General features: G+C 34.8%; 1 long non-coding RNA gene across 1 annotated transcript; it reads left to right on the forward strand.

Annotated features, from left to right (window-relative positions):
* Positions 1–10,585: 10,585 nt before the first annotated feature.
* Positions 10,586–22,907, forward strand: LOC125754271 (uncharacterized). The gene is made up of 3 exons (XR_007408036.1): positions 10,586–10,720; positions 21,750–21,929; positions 22,205–22,907. It is a non-coding gene; the product is annotated as an uncharacterized LOC125754271 (long non-coding RNA).
* Positions 22,908–23,131: the final 224 nt, after the last annotated feature.

The following is a 23,131-nucleotide window of genomic DNA, read 5'->3' on the forward strand; positions in this document are numbered from 1 at the left end:
TACTGATTCTGCCTTGAGCTTACAGAACCAGCTTCAGAAGAATCAAATTGTAGCCACATAAATCAACTATGTCTTAAAAGAAAGATTAAAAATATTTAAAGGGATACCCCCCCTAAATTTAGTATGTACAAATGAAATTTTACAGTATCTGGAATCCAATAAAAAATTACTAGTCATGTAAAGAAGTCAGAAGGATACAACTCATACAACAAAATTAATTCAACCAGTAGAACTGAACTTAGAATGATGGAGATGCTAGATCAGACAGGCATTAAAATTGCTATGATAAAGTATATGTTTAAGAAATTAAAAACCTAATCATGTTAATATTTAAAAAGAGCCTCATGAACTTGCTAGAGATAAAAAAAAAATAAAGTCTCAGATGAAAAATACACTGAAGGATATCCAGAGCAGATAAACTGCTACAGAAAAAAAGTTAGTGAACTTGAAGACTTAATAATAAAATCTACTTAATAAAACATAAAAATAAAACATTGAAAAATAATGTAAATCATATCAATGAGCTATGGGGACAAATTCAATTTAAAAATCCTATGAGGAGAAATATTTGGAAAAAAATGACTGAAAAATGTCCACATTTGAAAAGACTTTAAGCCTATAATTCCAAGAATTTCATAAAACCCAAATAGAAGAGACACAAAAAATTGCACAAGGCATATCATAAAATTTCTTAAACTAGTGAAGAATTGACTTAAAGTTTGCAAAATGGAATCCCTCACTCTCATTTATTTTTCACAGGTTGTGTGAAAGGGAAAAATGATATAATTCTATTGCAAAAGATTAATTACAGAGAATGTTTTATTTTGTTAAATTTTTATGTTTAGAATAAACACCTAAGCTTAATATTGAGAAATGCTTCACAACCATTGCTTCCAGTCCTTGGGACAGACCCCAATATATTTGTATTTTCAAATTAGCCAGTTTTTCATGTTGGTTTCTTAAAACTTAGAGGAAAGAAAACAAAAACAAATAGAAAAATGTCCCTTGCGATGTTAGATTATAATTTTAACAGTTCTATTCCCACCCTTTGGGGGATATACTGTGATATGGAATTTGGCATTACTTAGAGTCAATTTTTATGTGGAGAAGGAGGAATAAGATTTCTGCCTTTCCTTTGGTATTTACACATAGTCCTTCCTGTTAGATTTTGTTATATTCTCTGTTTCCATTCGTTATATTTTGCTCCATGTGGAACAACGTATACTGAATGCACACAACACTGTTATAGGTTCTCGAGAAACTCCAATGAGCAAAATAAAAACATTCCTCCTCAATAGATATTCTAGAATTTTACACACTTTAAGAAGATATTTTTAACCATCAGATCTCACATTAATTTTTGTAATAATGTTATTATAATGGAAAATTAAAATAAGCTAGCTTTTATTTTAATTAAAAGAGCTCCTTTTTCTGCCTCATGCCTGTTTAAGTATAATATTCAGACTGGGTAAATTGTGACTATCATACTAATATGAAATGAAGAGTCTTCAAAGATTTTATTTAATCCACTAATTAATGAAGGAAATAGCAAGCTGTTAAAATCAATTCAAATAAGAACTCTAGACCTTTTTGCACAAATCCATTTGCATTGCCATGAGCAAAAATCATTTACGTGGCTATGTAACATAATTCCAGGAAACAGTTGCATTACTTTGGTTTTTTTCAAGTTAACCTCTATGTATCACAGGTAGACACCTCTATAGATTCAAATAATTCCAGAATATCAGTTATGCAATTCTCATTATTTTATTCAAAGGACACCCAGTGATCTCTTGGTGCAATTCAAAGTCTTGAACCAATTCCTAACTTATTTGCCATTATGTTAGTGCTGTTAGAACTTTGCTAAAATGCGTTAAAGCATCGCAGTTGATAAATTAGAAAAATGTTATGTTTTATCATGATTTCTAAATTGACTCCTCCTGAAATTAGACCTAAGCAAAATAAATAGATAAATAGATAAATAAATAAATAATAAGTGATTTCTACAGAGAAAAGCTTTAACGTTTACTTGCTTTAAATTATATTTAACTTGTAAAAATTACAACATATAGATTCACAAACACTAAGTGAATTTGACTCCATTTGAGGTAAACGTTGATGTCTGGGAGCTAAAGATATTAATTGCTTCTCCAAATTGGAAAAAATATTAGCTAATTTGAAAGAAGGCAAGGAAAATATTTTTCAGTAAACTCTAATAACTTTGTAAGTTTCAAGGTAATATATCAAAAAATAACTATAGCCACTTATCTCTTATTTTGCCTCAATGATTTTTTCCATATTCTCTTTTACAGGTCAGTAAGTAGAGCATGAAAGGTGATTCTTCAATTTCCTGGGTGTTTAAAAATAAAAACCAAGTGATTTAAGCACCGTAAACTTAGTTGTATTTTGAGATTTATATTTACGTCTTAAAATTGTAGATGTGAATACTTAAGATAAAAAAACACCTATGTCTTTCTAACAATTGCCTTTGTTTTTCTTGGTAGCACTTGGATCCGTATGGTCAATCCTATGTCAACAGCTAAATGAAAGGAAGCTCTTAGGGTTTTTGTTTTGTTTTGTTTTTTACTCATGTTATTTCTGAGTATTTTAAACCTAACCACAACTGTAGTTTCGCACAATTTCGTGACTGTTTATGCTTATACTTGATCGGTAATGAATATGTAAAAGTGCAGAATTTAACTTCCATGCTGTAATGTGTTGCTTTAATCAATACTCAAAGATAGTTTCAGCTTATCCACACCTCCCAACGTCAGGATCAATGCAGAACCAGCAATTTCTTTTTCCCTACAGTGAGACAGAGTTCATCCATCTTGCCTGCTAACACATGGACCCTTCCACAGGGAATTAAAGTGATAGAAAAATATGTAATTGTCTCCTCAGCATCCTTGGGAGGCACCGTGTGAGCCGTTTCCTCTGGCACTTGTGCACCAACTTTGTTTCTCTGCTCTGTGACTACAGGGTAGTTTCATTTCAAGTCACGGATTCTGGATACCAACCAAGCTGGCAAATGAAAAATAACTCAGCCGGGGCCATTTCACCCACCAGTGATCTCTGTCTGTGAGATAATTCCTCCCTGAGGTTCCTTTCTCTCCACTTCTGTGTTCTTAAAGGGCAGCAGGCTGGTGCCACTGTTTAAGGTTTCAATTAAGACGTGTGCAGATATCAAAGGAGGAACAAGCAGGCCTCTGCAACGACGCCTCACGCTTGCCTCTCAGTTCTAGTTCAGAGATGGCAAGATGCTCAAAAAATGTAGTTCATTAATCCCCACAACAGACCCCGGAGGTTGAGAGGACAGAGAGGAGGCCAGCAAGAGGATCAGGTTTGAATGGTGTCTCTGTTGGTTGTGGACGTTTGGAGCTGACTGTGAAATCTATGCGGACACACTGAACCCTTAGTTAACCTCATGGTGCAAATGTGTTGATCAAAGGCTCTCTGTCAGTGTGTCTGATTAAAAGCCATGTAAGAGCACTGAAGACATTTCCTTCTGGTTAACGACTCTGATTACAGGGGGCTCCTGGAGTGAGTTTTCCTCTTAGCGGTCAAGCAGGACCCTGGCTCCCCCTGGAGCTCTAGGGTTTCCCAATGGCACAGCTTCCTGTTGCTGAAGGCTTCAATTCATTCACAGCTTGTAAATCAGTAGCCTGTAAATCAACAGACTGAGCTACTACTGTTTAAAACACAGTTTCCTCGACAAGCTTCCTTCTGGTTTTGTTTTCATATATCAAGGGTAGAAAAAAAAAGTGTCCAATTTTTAACACCTGGACCGATGGGGACTCAGCAGGAGAGGCATGTTACATCAAGCTCTGCAGTGTTGTTTTTGTTTCAGTGGAGCAAGGATTTAGTGGCTCCCGTCAAGATAGTTAGCATTTAGTTAGAGAAATGATAAAGGCCTGTCTGGAGGACATTGGAAAATACGAATGCTGAATATCTCTTAGCAATTTTTAATGTCTGATAAGAAATAGAAAGCTATAACTGAAATGAAAATCAAGACATGTTGTTATTTGTTTACTTTTCTATGTTAAACAGTTGTAGATAATATTTTGAAATGGGTATGAGATGCTTAACCCAACTATATTGAATATTTGATATGACCTAATGCCTGTTGAAACAGAACCAACAGCAAAGGGGCTAGTTAATTGCAGGAAATCCGTTGTTAATGATCAGTCATACAGAGTAAGGCATCAAAACAAATAACTGAAAATGTGTTAAATTTCTAAATGCGTGGCTTCACCTATTATTAGAGTGTTTTAGATGGCAATAACAGGGGCCTGGGTGGGTCAGTCAGCCAAGTGTCTGCCTTCAGCCCAGGTTGTGATCCTGTAGTCCCAGGACAGAGCCCCATGTCGGGTTCCCTGCTCGATGAGGAGCCTGCTTCTCCTTCTCCCTCTGCCTCTCCCTGCTTGTGTTCTCTCCCTCTCCCCCTCCTCTCAAATAAATAAAGTCTTAATTTTTTTTTAAATGGCAATAACAGGTACCATATACTCTATAAAATATAATAAACTCACTCATTATTGCCATTTCTATCAGAGAAGGACAGAATTCTGGGACAGACCACTTGTAAATTTTAATGTTAAGTTCAAGGTCAACATTTAGCATGCATATTTAGGAAATAGAATAGTTCTGTTTTATCCTGCCCCTTCTATTAAATGTACCAAAATCACATAGAAACTTTATTTATGACCCTTGCCAGGAATCTGAGACCATCTATGTATTGATTCCATTTATATGGTTGTCTCTAGGCTCTTTGATGACGAGAATTCTGGAGCTAATCTTTTGAAGAAAATTAGTAGTAGTAGTAGGAGGAGGACTAGTAGTAAAACAGACTTAAAGACTGATCCAGGTTCTTGGAAGGAAGTTTTCATAAACCAGAAATCTCCCTCTAGGGTAGAGTAGAGATGAAGAAATCTTTGTCTACTTTGGTAAGAAGAGCTAAGATAGCATCATAGATGGTCACACTACCAAACACACACACACACACACACACACACATACACACAACCAATTATAACTCATCAAAAAATAAATATAAGCTAATAGAATATTGTGACAAAAATACTTAATATTAAATGACAGTAATCAAAATGTAGTGTCACTATCAAGGGAGCAGAAATGTTTGAACCTCTGTGCTCTTAATTAGTCAAATAATTTTGACAGATTTTTAAGAGAATACTAGTAAATAAGAACTAAATTAGTGGTAGTGAAAATGATGTAAGAACTAAAAATCATATCATATCAACAATGCCTTGAGGGACTGAGATCATATACCTAAGAAGTATAGACTTAGGAACAGAGAAAGGCATTTTGCAAACATCCAAAGGAGAGAGGTTAAACTGTATTCACGTAGTTTCAAGAAGGAGAACAAGGATCAAGAATTAGTAGATACAGGAATGCATATTTGTTTCAAAACAAAACATCATTTGAGTTATTAAATTTGGAGATATCTAAAACATCATTAGTTAATTCTTATCACTGGAATTATTTAACACAATTGGGTAGACAATTATAGCATGTTGTAGAAAAAGTCTTCATAATATGAAAGTTTGTAATAGCAGTTAAGATAATTCACTCCCAGTAGATAAAGCATGACTATAATAACAAATCTTACTGGTTACAAAAATGTATAAGCTATAGGGCCACCTGGGTGGCTCAGTGGTTGAGTGTCTGTCTTCAGCTCAGGTCCAGGAATTGAGTCCCACATCGGGCTTCCTGTGGGGAGCCTGCTTCTCCCTCTGCCTGTGTCTCTGCCTCTCTCTCCGTGTCTCTCATGAATAAATAAATAAAATCCTATAAAAAGAAAAAAGATGTATAAGCTATATCTCTACCCTCCCTCTACCCCTCCCTAGGTCATAGGCCCATTCCCTGATTACTTCCGTTACCAGTCTCTTGTATATTGCTCTAGGGATATTCTATCTGTGTGCAAGCATTTTACTAATTGGCAGTATGCTCCATGGACTTTTCTAAAATTCCCTTTCCCCTAACAGATAATTCCATATTGGTGCTTGAGACACTATCTTACTTCTCATTTTAGCTACATAGAGCTTCTTTTAATATATGTAGAATAATGTTAGACTAGTAATCATATGGGTGTTTTCATTCTTGTTCTGAGATGAATTTGAAAATATCTATTGATTATATCTAAATACATTAGAATATATGTAGGATAAATTCTTAAACATGAAATTTCCAAGTTCAAAAGAATTTGCATTTTAAATTATGATAGGGAATTGTCCCACACAGATATTTATTTATTTATTTATTTATTTCCACACAGATATTTACATTTTCCCACACAAAAACGTGTACAATTTAAACTTTCACAAAATGTACTTCCTTTTCATTTGTCTTAACACAAATGACATTGGGCACCTCTTTACATTTAAAAAATGCATTTATATTTTTTTCCAGTACCTTGTTTTCATGACCTATACCGTTTAGTTAATAAGTTGTTGATCTTTTTCATATCAGTTTGTAGGAAAACTTAATGTGTTAAGTAAATAAGAATTGGACTATGATAATTGTTACAAAAATGTTTCCAAAACTTCCTGGTCTTTTATGTTATTTATTTATACTTTTGTTATTAACTTAATATTAACTTAATTTGGACTTGGCAGCATATTAAACGATTCTACCTCTACATCCCAATTGTATAAAACACTCTCCTGTGTTTTCTTTGAGTGCGTTAGGGTTCATTTTTCAGAAGACTTAAACATTAGTCCATAAAAATTGTTTGTTATAAGGAGTCAGATATAGATCTAAATATTACTTAGAAGGCTGCTCAGGTGTTAAAATATCGATTAATCCATCTTCTCTTCATTGATATGTAGTGACACCTTTATTATATGATATATTCTTTTTTTATATGATATATTTTTTTATGTATGTTGGACTATCGATTAAAATATCGTTAAATATTAACGTGTTAAAATTAAAATATCGATCAATCCATCTTCATTGATATGTAGTGACACCTTTATTATATGATATATTCTTTTTTTATATGATATATTTTTGTATATATGTTGGACTATCCATTCATGGATCAATACCTATCATGGCATTTCAAATATATCTAATAATGATTTGAGCTAGTTTTGTCCAATTACTTTTATTTTTCAGACGTTTTACAGCTATGATTGCATAATACCAGAAGTATTTAATATCTGGACCTATACAGAAAAAGTTTGCTGATCTCTGTTGTAGATTAATATTCCATAGTTTAGTATATTTCCAAATTTCTGAGGTAGTCACTACATTTCACAAACACAAAGAAAAAACACACAAAAAATTGTATTTCTTGGGCCTACCATTCATTCATAATAATTCAGCAGGGGCAGCAGGTAGTTCTCATAATGTCTACTCAGCAACCCAGGTTAACAGAAGCTTTATCTCAAAATTTGTTACCCTAAATCCTGTAGAAAAATGCAGTAATAGAAACATGTTAAATTATCAACTGCCGGGCAGTCCGGGTAGCTCAGGGGTTTAGCTCCGTCTTCAGTCCAGGGCGCCATCCTGGAGCCCCAGGATCGAGTCCCACGTCGGGCTCCCTGCATGGAGCCTGTGTCTCTGCCATGCACTCTCCCTTTCTCTCTTTCTCTCTCTCTATCTCAAGAATAAATAAATAAAATCTAATCTAAAAAGAATATTATCACCTGGCACTTAAAGCTCCTTCTTGAAAGTGACACAAATGACTTCTCATTTTGTATTGGCCAAAGCAAGTCACATGGCCAAGTTTAACTTCAAGTAAGTAGAAAATCAATTTTATTACATGCTCAGAAGAAAATAAGAGACAAAATATATTTTGGTATGAGTGTTCATGATTGCCATCATTAATGCAAGGAGATCCAGCATGTCTTGAATATTGAAGCATCCTATTCAAGAATATTCTATGCTTGGGAAATTATTAAAATGTTATATCAGATCTTTTCATAGTATACTTATTTATTTCCATCAACCAGCTGTTAAACAATTTTTGATACATTTACTATTTAGTATTATCATTTCTGTTACTAATGTAAAAGGGATTTTAATCGTTGCTTATAAATTGAAAACTATTGATTTTTATGATTACTTTTTATTCCCGGCCATATTACTGAAGACCACTATTGTTCTTAGTGACTTATTACTATCCCTTGGATTTCCCAAGAACACAATACTTTCTTGAAAAATAGTAATTTTGTATTTGATTTAGTGTATATTTAAGGTACTTTCAAAATCCAAATTTCCATAAGTATGCTTGACCTGAATTGGTATCCTAAAATGTTTTGCTTCACTCATTCATTCACTTACTCATTTAATATCCAATTAATTTTTAACATAAAAAGAATATTGTATTATTTCTTACAGATTGAAAATTGAAAAAGGCAGAGGAAGTGCCTGCTTCAAGGAACTCATTTTATATAGACATTTATTAATAGATAATTATGCAACATGAAAATCCTATATGGAAGGTAGAAATAATGTCATGTGGGAAAGCCTAGCAAATATGTCAGATTTAATATAGAAATTTAGCAATGACTAAGTAAGTATAGTAATGTTCCAAGGTCAGTTAGTGTCATTGTAAAAACAATTACCCAAAAATCATGGAAAATAAACCTACTTGTATCTTAAAATGTTTGTGTCATTTTCCAAAATATATATATAGATATATATATCTATATATATATTTATATAGAGAGAGGTATTTACTGTTTTCAAACTATTCATTTCAAAACATCAGGGACAGTGTTACCTCTTAAATGTCTTACAGTGCCTTATATTATTGTACAGTGAACTCTCAATTAATTGTGACTAAATTGGTTTCTATTTAAGATCAGGATATTTCTAGGACAAAGGAGAGATTATTGAGAGCTAACAAAGAAAAAAAGAAAAAAAAAACTTTAGCAGGTATGAATAGGTTTTCAAATTATCGACACTATTTTTAGAGAAAATAAACTTGATAGTAACCGTGATAGAGATAATTTCATTGTGAATCCACTTGCCTAAGCCTCCTACATTATTTTTATTATTCAAGACTGAAGTAGGTGAACCCTACAAAATTCAAGGACATTCACAAATATTTACTTTGCCAGGACCAGTTTTGAAATATCTTCACTAGGGAGGAAGTGGCCTTTGCCAGTTACAGGGGACTCACAATTCTCCTGCTTCTGTTTCAGAGGCCTGAGGTAATTTGATGACTGATACTTTTTCAGCTCCCTAGAGAATCTAGTTAAATTGAGAAGAAAACAATCACCATAAATCATACACGATGTCTTGAGACTTAACATTTTTCATATAATTCACAGACTACTCCAATCATGACACTTGAATGACGTACGATAATAAGGTACATGGACCTCCAATTATCAAGTCAGGGTGGTCTCAGAAGATGGTAGAGATTTTTTAAATCGCAATATATCGCAAAAAATTGTGATTAAACACTGGGTCAGGTTAGCAAAGAAATGGTCTCCTCTTAGTCACCATCCATTTCATTAGGTTGATATTCCAGCAAAGTGAGACAATTACAGAAGAAATGATGAAAACTGTTTATTGAATGGAAAGCACATACTGTGTCAGATGTCTTCTTTAAGATTCTCTCCTCTCCATTATTTGCAACTGTATTATAGAAATAGACATTATTACAGAGAACCGGGTTACAATTCGAAGTAATTGCTCAAATATACACAGTATTCTTTCATTATTTTGGTCTCAGAGACCAAATATTTTTCTTCAACTGTCAAAGATTTATACATGTTGAAGCTCAACACATATACATTTAAAAAAATCATTCCTCTATTTTGCTTACATTCTTTGCTTACATTCATTTAAATATCACAATACTTTTTATCCCTGTTAGTACCTAAGAGATTTATCATCAATTGCTAAATATGATTTTATGTATTATCTGATTATTTATGAAGGAAATAAAGCTCAAAAACCGAGACTAAACGTGCAATACCTCCGTTTTATCTACTCTCCCACCTGTCATTCCCAGAGCTTTCCTCAACCCATTTTCCAAGTCTTTCACTGTTTCCTTAGAGTAAACCAAGCTGAGTTACTCATGACTTCCTGCACATGCCTCATACTTTCTCCCTTGTTTTCTCCAGCAATTTGTACAATGACAACATCTGTGAAGACTACACTCATAATTTATGAACTTTTTCAAATGTCTTATTTATGTGGTTTCTCTAAACTCAGAGAACCTAGCCACAATGCCTCCCGAACTTTTCATGCCATGATAACACAACCGAAGGAACCGCACACACCAAGCACGCCGTTTCACAACTTTGGACGCAAACTAACTGGAGGTTCCAGATGCCCCTGATCCACCCCGCTGGGCCAAGATTAAGAATGGGGCACAGGTGTAATCGGGCAGGCAAAGCTGAATTCTATACCAGGTTTTGACCTTATGTCAGGTGCTGTTTTATATTGTGACTAACATCATAGTCCTTTATTGCTCTCTCCTCGCCAGGTTTCCAGAACAGATCACACACTTTTTGAAAGTAGGGGCAATGTATTATTTAAAATTGTGATAAATTATATCTAACGTAAAATTTACTGTTTCAAAAATGTTTGTTTAGCTCGGTGGCATTAAGTACATTGACATTCTGAGCAATCTGTTGTGCCCAAGATTATGTATCCAAGAAACCACCAAGGAGCCGACACCGATGCAAACACACAGGAGGGTTGATTTACAAGCTGGAGCAGGGACGTGGACCCCGAGGTGGGTTTCAACTTAGTTTTAAGGGCTGGTCTCGGGGACCTCCTGAAGGGCTGGAGCAATTCCTCAAGTTCTGTTTACATTTTGATTTGGGGCCTTCAAGAGCATTGAGCTCTGTTCTCATTCTAATAGAGGCTTCCTGCCACTGGCTTGGGCTCTGTTCTCATTCTAATAGGGGCTTCCTGCCCTTGGCTTGGGCTCTGTTCTTATTCTAATATGGGGCTTTCTAGGGCGTGAAGCTGTAAGCTGTTTTCTTCCCGTAACTGAAGTAATGTAAATCTCAGCTCTTATTCCAAGGGGCCTGGGATGGCTAAATTGTGCTAACGCTGAACTTAAAGTGAAATGGCCTTAATTTTCTCGGCCTCTACACAATCATCGCCACCCTCCATCTCCAGAACTTGGCTCTTCAAGGTTTATTTATATTTGTTTTAAAACATGATAGTGATTAGCATCCCAAACAACACCCAGAAGAGACAGATAGCTAGAGATCTATAAATATATATTATTTATTACTCATTTCCCTCTAAGCAGCTTATATTTAGTAGCAGCAATTATGTGTTAAGAGTTAGGGGCAGCCCCGGTTGCGCAGCGGTTTAGCGCCACCTGCAGCCTAGGGTGTGATCCTGGAGACCCCGGATGAGTCCCACATCAGCTCCTTGCAGGGAGCCTGCTTCTCCCTCTGCGTGTGTCTCTGCCTCTCTCTCTGTATTTCTCATAAATAAATAAATAAATAAATAAATAAATAAATAAATAAATAAATCTTAAAAATAAGATGAAAGAGTTAGTTTCTGATTACATTAGAAAGAGTTAGTTTCTGATTACATTAGAAATTTTGAATCATTGCTAAGCTTTACTGCATCTTATATCTTTGATTTCCAGTCAAATTCTTTGATGTGAATCATTTGTTTGAAGGCGTTATGACTGACTTAGTTACTAATGGACTTTGATGTATGGAGTGTAGTTTATCACACAGGCTTCAATTGACCCTAATAATTCAATTATTTTAAATTAGATTATTGTGTCATAGTCATTAATAAGACCATGTCTTTGATATTTATTGCTCTTTGGAGGGTTTCTAATAAACTGTTGAAATTATTGTTACTATAATTTACCATTTTCCTCCCCAATTTGTTACTGACCTACCAATTTATATAATCAGGTTTAGTACATTAAATTTCTTTCTTATGACTTATGATATTTAAAGTAACGGCCACATCCCCTGGACTAGATTCTGTCTATGACCTATAACATGCTGACAAAAACCAACAAAAATCATATTAACATTAAGATAAAATATTTTTGGGAACAAAATAGACTTTTAAAAACAATACTGAGAAAATTTCAAATTTAAGCTTTTTTTCCTGCTGTCTACATTCTCCCATATTTTGCAATTTTTGTTGTCCTATCTCATTTTATGACTCAATTTTCTAAATCATATTGTAAATGAGTTTGCTCAAGCAGTCCTCCAAGCAATCTACTTGCAGTATATTGGTGTAAATGCTTATTTCATCCTGAGGTCTTTATTCCCTTCTTTTATATTTATTCTGAATATTTTTTTTGTTGTACCTCAGCAACTTAAGTTATGATTAACTTTGAAAGCTGGGATCTGATTTCAAAATACATATTGGCTCTAAACAAACTTAAAATTATTAGCTTACAGTAATATTAACAATTATATAATAATACATTTAATAAAATATTTAATAGCAAGCAACAGTGATGGCAATTGAGAAAATGTAGATATTTTCCTACTTCACATTGCTCATGCCCTGAATGTGCTAAAAATCGAACCCATTTTTCTGCCCAAATTTCCTAAGTTTAGGTCTACAATAGTTGATGAGAGGCTGTGCAAAAAAAGTTAGGTTATTACAATAAAATACAATGTTAATAACATTTTTGGGAAAATGTTATAGTGCCAATTTTAAAAAGAAAAAGAAGATCTGACATTGATCTTGCTAATCTGCTGCACAGAATGAAAGACTTGAGATTTATACATATAAGTAGGTTCTCCAACAACAATTATGTGGGTCACAGCATTCTCTTCTTGGGAAACCTCAGGGATTTTTTTCATAAATCCTATGAATGTTGCTCAAACATTGTAAGTATGCTTCTGAAGTGGACAACATAAGGAAGTATGATGAATTTGTAATTCATCAGATACTGTCGATCTCCTAAGCCAATAATAAAACAGACTATATAGTTTACATAAAATGAAAATCCATATTTTTTCATACCTATTTCTCTGAGTCAGACCATAATCACTGTATCATTCAGAACACGGCCAGGAAAAGAGAAGCCACTCTATGCAATTGAAATATAAGTTGTTCAACATGGATTTAGATCATTGCTGTAAAAACTGGTAGAGTGGAAGTCAGTGAAATGCACATTAAAGATCAGATAAGCTGCTACTAAATGTTCAGAAAGTGTATGTTGGAAAGTTCAGTTTAGAGCATCAAACTATGCTGGTCTCAAAGGCTTGCCAGAAAGCTTCTCTGATTTTCAAGAAACTCCATGAGGTGTGCGCCTTTCATCATGGTCGACAGCAGCCAAACTCAGGGTGCTCAGTGGGCAGTGGGAAGCCAGTGAGGATTTCACATCCCCCATGCATTTGGATACCTTTGATTTCTCCTGCTTTTGGCCTTTCATATCTTGGATTAGGTCCCTCTCATTAGCGAACTAGCCTTTAATCCGACAAGGAAAACGTCTGGGCAATGATTTTCCCAACGATACAGTAGAGACCTGGAAGGGAACAATGATGACGTCAAGTTGAAAGTTGGTAATTTGACAATTTGTCTTCAGTGAACATTGTTTTTCCACCTTTTACTTTTGAATAAGCTTCAGGCTTTCCCACATGACTGAAGAGATGCTTGCTCTCTCCTTGAAAGGAGAGACAGAAAGTCTGATACACCCACCTCATAGATCTCAGCATGGGGTTCTGATCAGTCACAAAACTATCCAGATATGGCTCTGTGAAGATCTAGTTATCCATAAATAAAACATTGAAATAGAGGGCTAAATAATACTCATGCATTTATATTAAGCATAAGGATTGACGGAGATGAAGATAAACTCCAAAATAGTTTATGTGCATAACATTACATATCCCAAACAAGTAAATGTAGCATATGTACTAAACAACTAAACAAGCACATGTATGTAAGTAGATACATGGTCACGGATGATATTTAATTTCTTTCTTCCACTAACAATTCATGTTCACTTTGCTCTCAGCTAGCATCTTAGTGTATCAGGGTGCTTTTACCTGGCGGGGTGATCCGAGCCTTTGTTCACGAAGGATGTGTTATTAATGGTCCAACCTGGATTCAGTTGCCATACTTTGCTTTAACTTTTACTACAGGACATGAGAACCTCTATATAGACCCTCATTATATATTTGCACCCCTGTGTGGTCAGTTATCCTAGCCAGGAGAGTAAGCCTTTTCTTTGACTATTGATTTTTGTCCATGATGAGAATGATGAATGTGACTAAAGATGGATGACCATCTGATCTTCCTACTCTATTGTACCTCCGTTATTTCCACTGATGAAAACATTCCCATCTGAGCAAAGCCCGGGGTGGCTGGGAAACTGGCAGACTCACATACATAATATAGATGCTCTTATCCACCTGATTAGTCAGACTCATGTGCAGCTAGTTGGTGAATATCCAATTTATGCTCTTATGAAAGTTCCATCCAAACACTTCTTTCCTGGAACTTCTTATCAAGCAGTGTTTTTTTCTTTCAAATCTCTTAACCATTCAGCCAAACTGTTAGCCTGTTTCCATGAAATAACATAGATCTGCATCTCTGGCCGTTTCTCCTTCTAGACAAAGAAAACACGAAAATGTTGAACATCCAAATGTAATGTTTGAAGTGTTGTTGAGAGGGTTACCTTTACAATTGACTGTTAGGATCACTGTTGAAGAAGTAAGGCAAAAATGTAATAGATGCACATACATCAGTACTGGTCATAATAATCAATAAAGTACCACAAATGTTTCTATGAGGAAAACCATTTTCATTATTATTTTATTCTTGCTACTCATTATAGTAACAATGCCCATCCTGTGTCTGATGGGGAACTACTGAATTGTCCTTTCTTTCTCCGAGCTTCTACTATCCCCATTGGATTCAGGATACTAATTTCAATGGTGGTATCTTTCATTGTAATTCTTGGCCTAAAAACGATTTTTTTTTTTAATGATGAAGGTACTTCCTTCAGTTCTATAAAGAGAAAGCTAAAATCCTCAATCGGAGAACAAGGCTACTAGTTCAACGAAAGTAGGCTTACTGGGGGATAGTATTGGCATTAGTTTGTGAGGGTTACCATAACCAATTACTATAAACTGAGTGAGTAAAAAACATAAGTTTATTGCCTTACAGTTTTGGAGGCTAGAAATTCCACATCAAGGTGTCAGCGGGGTTGGTTCCTTCCAAAGGCTATAAGGGTAAATCTGTCCCATGCCTGTCTTAATTTCTGGGGGTTTCCTGAACATCTTTGACATTTATTGGACTGTAGATGTCTCATTCTGATTTCCACTCATGCTCACATGTCATTCTCTGTATGTCCAAGTCGTGTTTATGTGTAAATGTCCTGGGGTTTTTTTTTTTTTAATTAATTAATTTATTTTTTATTTTTTTAAATGTCCTGTTTTTAATGTACACACCAGTCATATTGAATATGGGCCATCGTAGTGAACTTATCTTAATGAATTATACTTTCAATAAACCTATTGCCAAAGAGAATCACATTCTTAGGTACTGCATAAATTTGAGCCAGACACACTAACCCATGACAACATGGAAGGTATTCAGATTCATCAACATATATCCAAACATTCCTTTCCTAGTCTCAAGATTCTACTTATTCCTAATCAATGCCCTAATTTTTAACAGTAAAGAACTGACAAGACTATAGGCTGATTTGCTCTTAAAATAATTTAGCTATCCACAAGAAGGTCAGACTTTGAGATTTGTATTCACAAATGTTGGCCCTGAGACTATAATAAATAAATTATTTCAGAGCCTTGGCCTTGAATTGGAAATTAAAAGCAATGAATCTATTTTCTATCTTCAAGTTTTCCAGTACATTTAAAAGATGCCAGGCCATTTCACAGATCTTGTATTTTTTCCCCTCCATTATACTGTATTGCTATAGTCTCCTAATGTCTGTCTTATTTAGGTATTTGATTATCTGTGATGATTTAATTCATTGTTTCACAACTGTGTTCTAAGGACTATTAGTGTTTCAATTTCCATTTTTCATTGACAATGAAGCTATTACTAAATTAAAATCCAATAGGATTACAAAACTAGTTTCAGAGTCCCATCTTATAGATTCTATTACTTTAGACTTATAGCACGGAAACTGCATCAGTCAGCGTTAAGTCAGGAAAAAGAAAAGCAACCCAATATAAAGGTATAAGTTTTAATGCATTACTAGGGGCTTACATGATTATTGGGAAATGTTTGTGGAATGAAGATGCAAGGAACCAAAGCCAGAAGTAAGGTTGCTGCCACTGAAGGTTAGGGAAGAAAATATTGACTTTCCTAGCCTGAAGCACAAAAATGATTCTCAAAAGCTTGGAAGAGAGCTGCCGCATTCTCACAAATCTCTAAAATAGTTTGTACCGTCTCATTCTGCAGCAGAGAAGTGAGTGGTTACTATGAGCTTCTTAGTGGCCTGCTATGAACTTCACGTCTTCACATTCTTCTGGCTGCAATTCTATCTTGAGGAAAATAGCTTTCCCCTTTCTTCTGCTGTTCAAATCATGTGCAGGGTCCTCTCATTACCAAAATTGGGAACTGTATATATAAAAGAGGATTCTGGTATAGGCATGTTCTAGCTTCTCCATGCAATGTATTCTTCAAGAGATGGCACTTATGTTGGATTGAAAATAGATAAACTCTGACAATGATGGTTTCTTCCAACAATTACATATATGACCCTTAACCTCCTTCATCACTTTATTCCACTAATTATTATCCTAAAATACAATTCAAAAACATCACTGCCCAATGCACCTTCTCAAAAAATTAAATAAACAGCAAAGACTTTCTGTAATTTACCTCCAACTTCCTTAGTCTAATCTTCAATGCTTTCAGAAAGTATTCATTCTTTTCAAGTTTACATGGATATTCTTTGGGATAAAACATATGCTAGGCTATAGAACAATTCTCAATAAAGTGAAAAGAATTAAAAGCATACAAAGTTTGTTTTCTGATCACAACAGAGTTAAATTAAGGATCAACAACAAAACAAGAAAAAAAAACAAAAAAAAAAGATTTTAAATAAGTAATGTAAACTTCTACCTTAAGAAACTAGAAAATGAAGACCAAACTAAACCCCAAACAAGAAGGAAGAAAATAATAAATTTTAGAGCAGAAATTAATGAAATAAAAAAGAGGGGGAAAAAAGGAAATCAATGAGCCAAAAGTTGCTTCTTGTTAAAACTTAATTGATGAAAAATAAAAAAGAGAGAAGACCTAAATCAGTAAAATCAAGAGTGAAAGATGGGATGTAATGCTGACCTTATGTAATCAGTGGATTAAAATGGAATACTCAAAACAACTATATGGGTATTTGGTGAAGTACACACACACGTACACACACTGAGCTGAGGAAGGGAGAGTGAGAGAGAATTTTGTTTTTGTTTTTGTTTTTTAAGGGTAGTTGTAGATTCACAACTTTTAAAATGGAGAAAGTACAGAGGTGTCCCATATGCTCCCTGCCCTTACACATACATAGCATCCCCATTATCAACATCACTCACCAGAATGATACATTTTTAGCACATGTGAACATCATAATCACCCCAAATACATAGTTTATCCTTGGGGTTTACTCTTGGTGTTATACACTCTATAGGTTTGGATGGATGCCCGATGACATATAACCATCATTATATAACATACAGAATATTTTCACCACTCTAAAAATCCTCTGTACCAGATATATTTTTAAAAATTCAAAAATTACTTTTCAGAATATATTTCATTTCATTTGACCAACACTAACCTTGGGGAAATACATTCTCATTTATAAAACAGGATGCAGGCTGGAACATTAGATATTTGAGCCAAAGTGACCCAGATTTAAACTCTACCCAATACCTTTTTGGAAATAAGTTATTGAAAATATTGTTCAGCTTTTTGAGTTTCAATTTCTTTATTAGTATAATGAGAATAATTATACTACCATATGAAATAAATATCAGAACTGAGAGGTAATATGTATAAAGTGCTTAGCGTAGTTTCTGGCACCTAAATGTTCAATAAACAGTTTTGTTATTATTATCCATTGTTAGAGTTTATTTTGAGAAAAAATTATCAATAAAAAATCACAAATTGGGGCACTTGGGTGGTTCAGTAAATGGAGCATCTGCCTTCTACTCAGATCATGGTTCCAGGGTCCTGGGATTGAGCCCCATGTCAGGCTCCCTGCTTGGCAGGGAATCTGTTCTCCCTCTTCCTCTGCCCCCACTCATGTTCTGTCTCTCTCACTTTACCTCAAATAAATAAAATAAGAAATCTTTAAAAAAGAAAGAAAGGAAGGAAGGAAGGAAGGAAGGAAAGAAGGAAGGAAGAGGGAACGCTGGGTGGCACAGCGGTTTAGCGCCTGCCTTTGGCCCAGGGCGCGATCCTGGAGACCCGGGATCGAATCCCACGTCGGGCTCCCGGTGCATGGAGCCTGCTTCTCCCTCTGCCTCTCTCTCTCTCTCTCTCTCTGTGACTATCATAAATAAATAAAAATTAAAAAAAAAAAAAAAAGGAAGGAAGAAAGAAAGAAAGAAAGAAAGAAAGAAAGAAAGAAAGAAGGAAAGAAAGAATGAATATCTAAGAAATTCCAGTTAAAATGCAATTTTTGTTATTATATCATTAAAATGATTTATAAATATAGTTTATGTATGGGTAAGAAAACTATTATTCATTGTTACAGTCAGATGGATTTCTAGGCAGAAAGAATTTCTTAGAAAAATGTTGCAAATTGACTCATAACTATATGTGAAACAAGAAACAAATATGCAAAGAAATTATTAAAATTTCTACAATTCTGTAGTGCAGGAGCTTCTTGTTTCTATTCAAATAAATGTTGAGAATGTGAATGGGTTTGTACTTGATGGGTGATCTCACTGACTTGAAAGATCCTCTTGCCCTCATTTAGTTCCCCTGAGTTTAAGAACTTCCTGAAAAGAAATGCTAATATTCTGAAAGGCTGAGAGAAGAGTAAGTGCCAATTATAGTCCCAGTTGAGACAACACAACTCCCCTCATCAGTGAGCAAGTGAATCGTGGGAGGAGCTCCTTATATAAATGCTGCAGTAAATGTGGTGAGTCTGTAACAGGATATTTCGAAACACAGTATATAACTTTTGGATTTACAAGCAATTTGCTAAGAATGTGGACACTTACCTTCCTCTGCCATGATTTTAGTGCTTTTTAAGAAATATACTTAAATTTTATCCCTTCCCCAGAATACCTGGCTCTGTAATATGTTCCTGAGTTAAGAAGAAGCATGGTTTCTTCCTGTAATTAATTTTTTTAGAAGATTTTATTTATTTATTCATGAGACACAAAGAGAGAGAGAGAGAGAGAGAGAGAGAGAGGCAGAGACAAGCAGAGGGAGAAGTGGGCCCCACACTGGGAGCCTGACGTGGGACTCGATCCCGGGTCTCCAGGATCAGGCCCTGGGCCAAAGGCGGCGCTAAACCGCTGAGCCACCGGATCTGCCCTCTTCCTGTAAATTAAAAGAAGATGTGTATTTCCTAAATAGACAAACAAGCTCAAGCTAAAATCTGCTCATTATGCATTTCTGAAATCCTATAGTCTTCTACAGTAAAAAAATAGAAGAAAAGAGAATCAAATATATAATTTCACATCCAAAAATGAAAGAATAAGTAGCATTAAATAAAACATGGACAATTGACAAATTTATTATTCTCATTGAGGCACATTCAAACTACGATCCGTTATAGATTGAAGCTATCAATATAGCTACATATTATTTAAAAAATAATGTAACTTGGGGTACCTGGGGGCTCGGTGGTTGAGCATCTGCCTTTGACTCAGGGCATGACCCCGGGGTCTTGGGATGGAGTCCCACATCAGGCTCTCTGCATGGAGCCTGCTTCTCCCTCTGCCTGTGTCTCTATCTCTATATCTCTATATATATATTAAGTGCTACTTGTCGACTTACTAGTGTATCACAGTCAAATCCCCTTAAAATCTGTATTTATTACATGTATTAATGATTTTTAATAATTTTAAATTATGTAGCATAACTGTGAGCTGAAATGAAACTGCGATTCTTTATGGAAAATAAAAGCCACAAAACAATCTAGTAGTTTTCCTTGGGAAAAAAAATAAACAAATCTTTAAAATGATGGACAAGTTTTGAAGAGAGGATCCATTTTGTGTCCCAGGTTTGGCTAAATCTGTTACATGTGTTACATACTTTCCAGCAGCAGGTCTGCTAGAGGCGCACACTGCTTTCCGGAATAGTGGAATAGCAGAATTTATTTCAGGGCATGATAGACGTATGGCAAAGAAAAGGAAAGAACATCTTCAACTTGACTCACCTTGTTAACACAAGTACACAGATCTGTGTTTTGCGTGTAGTACATTAGCATACATTCAAAATATTAAGTTCATGTTGTGGTTGGAGAGTTAACACAGCATCATGGTGAAAGATTATGGTCAGTGGAAGGGGGTCTGGGTGGCTCAGTCGGTTGAGCACCTCTTGATTTTGGCTTGGGTCATGATCTTGGGGTCCTGGGATGGAGCTCCAGGTTGGGCTCTGCATGGGGAATCTCTCTCTCCCTTGCATCTGCCCTGCCCTCCCCCCTAAATAAATAAATAAATAAATAAATAAATAAATAAATAAATCTTTAATTAAAAAAAGTATATGGTCAGTGGAGTTAAATTACATAGATTTAAATACTGAAAGACAAGGCTAGCTATAAGATATAAGATTTTGGGAAATTTATTCAGTCTCTGTGTTTCATATTAACTTAAAATGGAGATTCTTTATCCTAAATGCTTTTTGAGGGGCTAAATATACAATCCATATAAAGTTTTTATCATTGTCTCTGGCCCACAAAAATGCTTAAAAGAATTAACTATTATCCTTATTATTATAATCTTTGAGAAAAAAAATTTAAATACATTTTAGAGTTTTTTTTGCCTACTATTATCTGTTGCTCTATTTACTCTGTTTTTGTCATCTGTACAAAAAGTATGGGCTATTATTTCTTAAAGATATTTGTTTATATATTAAATAATCCCACAAACATTTACAAAGCATCTACTGTTTTGAGCACAGTTACTCATTAATGAAATAATGGTCACAAAATACATTTGTTCTCTATTTATGTGAATCTCAAAATACATGCAAGGTGGACTTACATAAACTTAAGAGGGGAGTTTTCTAGTTTATTATAAGACAATTGCCATCCTATCTTTAGTTGAAAATTAGTCCACCTGCACACTAATTACTTAAAATGGATCTTAATATGGATTGGATATAGAAGTTGGCATTTTCTGTCTAGCAGCAAAATGCTGCCATACACACAAGCACAACATTTATTCTTACAGTCATTCATCCATCGAATTGAATAATTGTTGAGTTCTTCTCTGTGTGGGCTCTGGGAGGCACTCTCAACCAAAACACTGATAAGAAATTCTTATCTTCACCCACTAAGAATGGTGGGAAAATAGATATGTAAACAGAATGCGAGATTATTTAGAGTTAAAGGTGTGAGCAAGGAGCTGTGGAAAAAAGAAGGAAGCAGAAAGAAGGAACACTTTAATTTTAAGTTTAAAAGTTGATAAATGTAGATACACATATAAAAAACAAAAGCTATAAATATGAAGAGTCTACATAAGAATGTTATAGTTCTTAATATATAAGCAATAGTCACAGTAATTAAGTAATTGCAAGTAATTATACGTAAGTAACACAAATGTGTATTATAAGCAACATGTATAAGCAATAGAAGATATATTTGACTAAGAGTAGAATTGAAATTACAGAGATAAAAGAAGAAAACGATAACAGAAACTGACTTCTGGCTAGAAAAGAATATTATGAGAAAAGAATGAGCAGTACATTCTCATTGAAGACAGTGCAGGAGAAATCCAGCCCATGGCTCCAGAATGAAGAGTCCCCTCATAGCACTGGGATCTATCTCAAGACAGTTATGGATTACATTTGTGAGTATTCACCAGTTACAATATAGGGGCTTTTTTTCTTGAAGAGGGAAGGCATATGTCATTTGCATTCATATAAAATAAATTAAATCTTGCAGCTTAAGATAACCATCAGCAGGATGCCTCCAAGGCTGCTCAAATTTCACTCTTACCATTGCCTCATACAGCAGTCTATCAATTTAAAAAAAAATATACACCATCTTTAACATCTAACATTTTGATTCATAGGTAGCAAGGTCACATTCAGAGTTCTGACATAAGGATGTCTTATTTACCAGAAAAAAGACCTTGGGACACCTGAGTGGCTCAGTGATTGAGCGTCTGCCTTCAGGAGAGGTCATGATCCTGGGATTCCGGATCGAGTCCTGCATCATGCTCCCAACAGTGAACCTGCTTCTCCCTCTGCCTGTGTCTCTGTGTCTCTCATGTAAAATTAATAAAATCTTTTTAAAAAGAAAACAAAAGAAAACAAAAGAAAAGAAAAAAGAAAAGAAAAGAAAAGGAGACCTTGATTATTCGTCAAAAAAGATAATGGGAAGTTGTTTTAACAACGGATAAAACACAATTGCCCTGCTCTTCTGATGACAGGTGTAATCTCATTCTCTGTTTCTGATGATGCTTGCTTGACCCCACAAACCAAGACCACAATGACAGCAACTCTGTGACTTTTATCTAAGGGCTATTAAGTAATCTATTGTTTGTTAGAAATTGATTGAAAGAACATCGCATGTTTGGACTGAGTTATGGCTGTATTGAGTGTTAGGTGTCTGGTTTTATAGATACCTAAAAAATGACCAATAGAGTCATTTATGACCACATATCATCTACCCAAGAGAGAATGAGCTTTAAACTCTCTCTTTTGACTGGAATTTTTAGGTTGGAATTTAGACTCTCAAGGACTAAACCAATGGAAGTGGAAATCCTTATGGAGGGCCTTAGTGTACACTCTAGAAATGGTAGAAATTATTTCTTTGGTTGAGTGATGCCTATTTTCCTGTTTTAATGGTTTTTCTCTCATTTTAAAAGTAATAAATATTATATTTACATGAGTTGGTTGGGGTTGCTACCTTTGCTTTCTACAAACCCATGCTGAATAAAAGTTAAATTACATCAAGAAAGAAAAAGCAAGTCAAATATTCAGGCTAAGACCTGGTTCCATAGTAGACTGACAAATTTTAGGAAGTGAGCCCTTAAGTCTCAAAAGC

Source organism: Canis lupus, chromosome 33 (genome assembly GCF_003254725.2).
Source record: "Canis lupus dingo isolate Sandy chromosome 33, ASM325472v2, whole genome shotgun sequence".
Classification (NCBI taxonomy): Eukaryota; Metazoa; Chordata; class Mammalia; order Carnivora; family Canidae; genus Canis; species Canis lupus.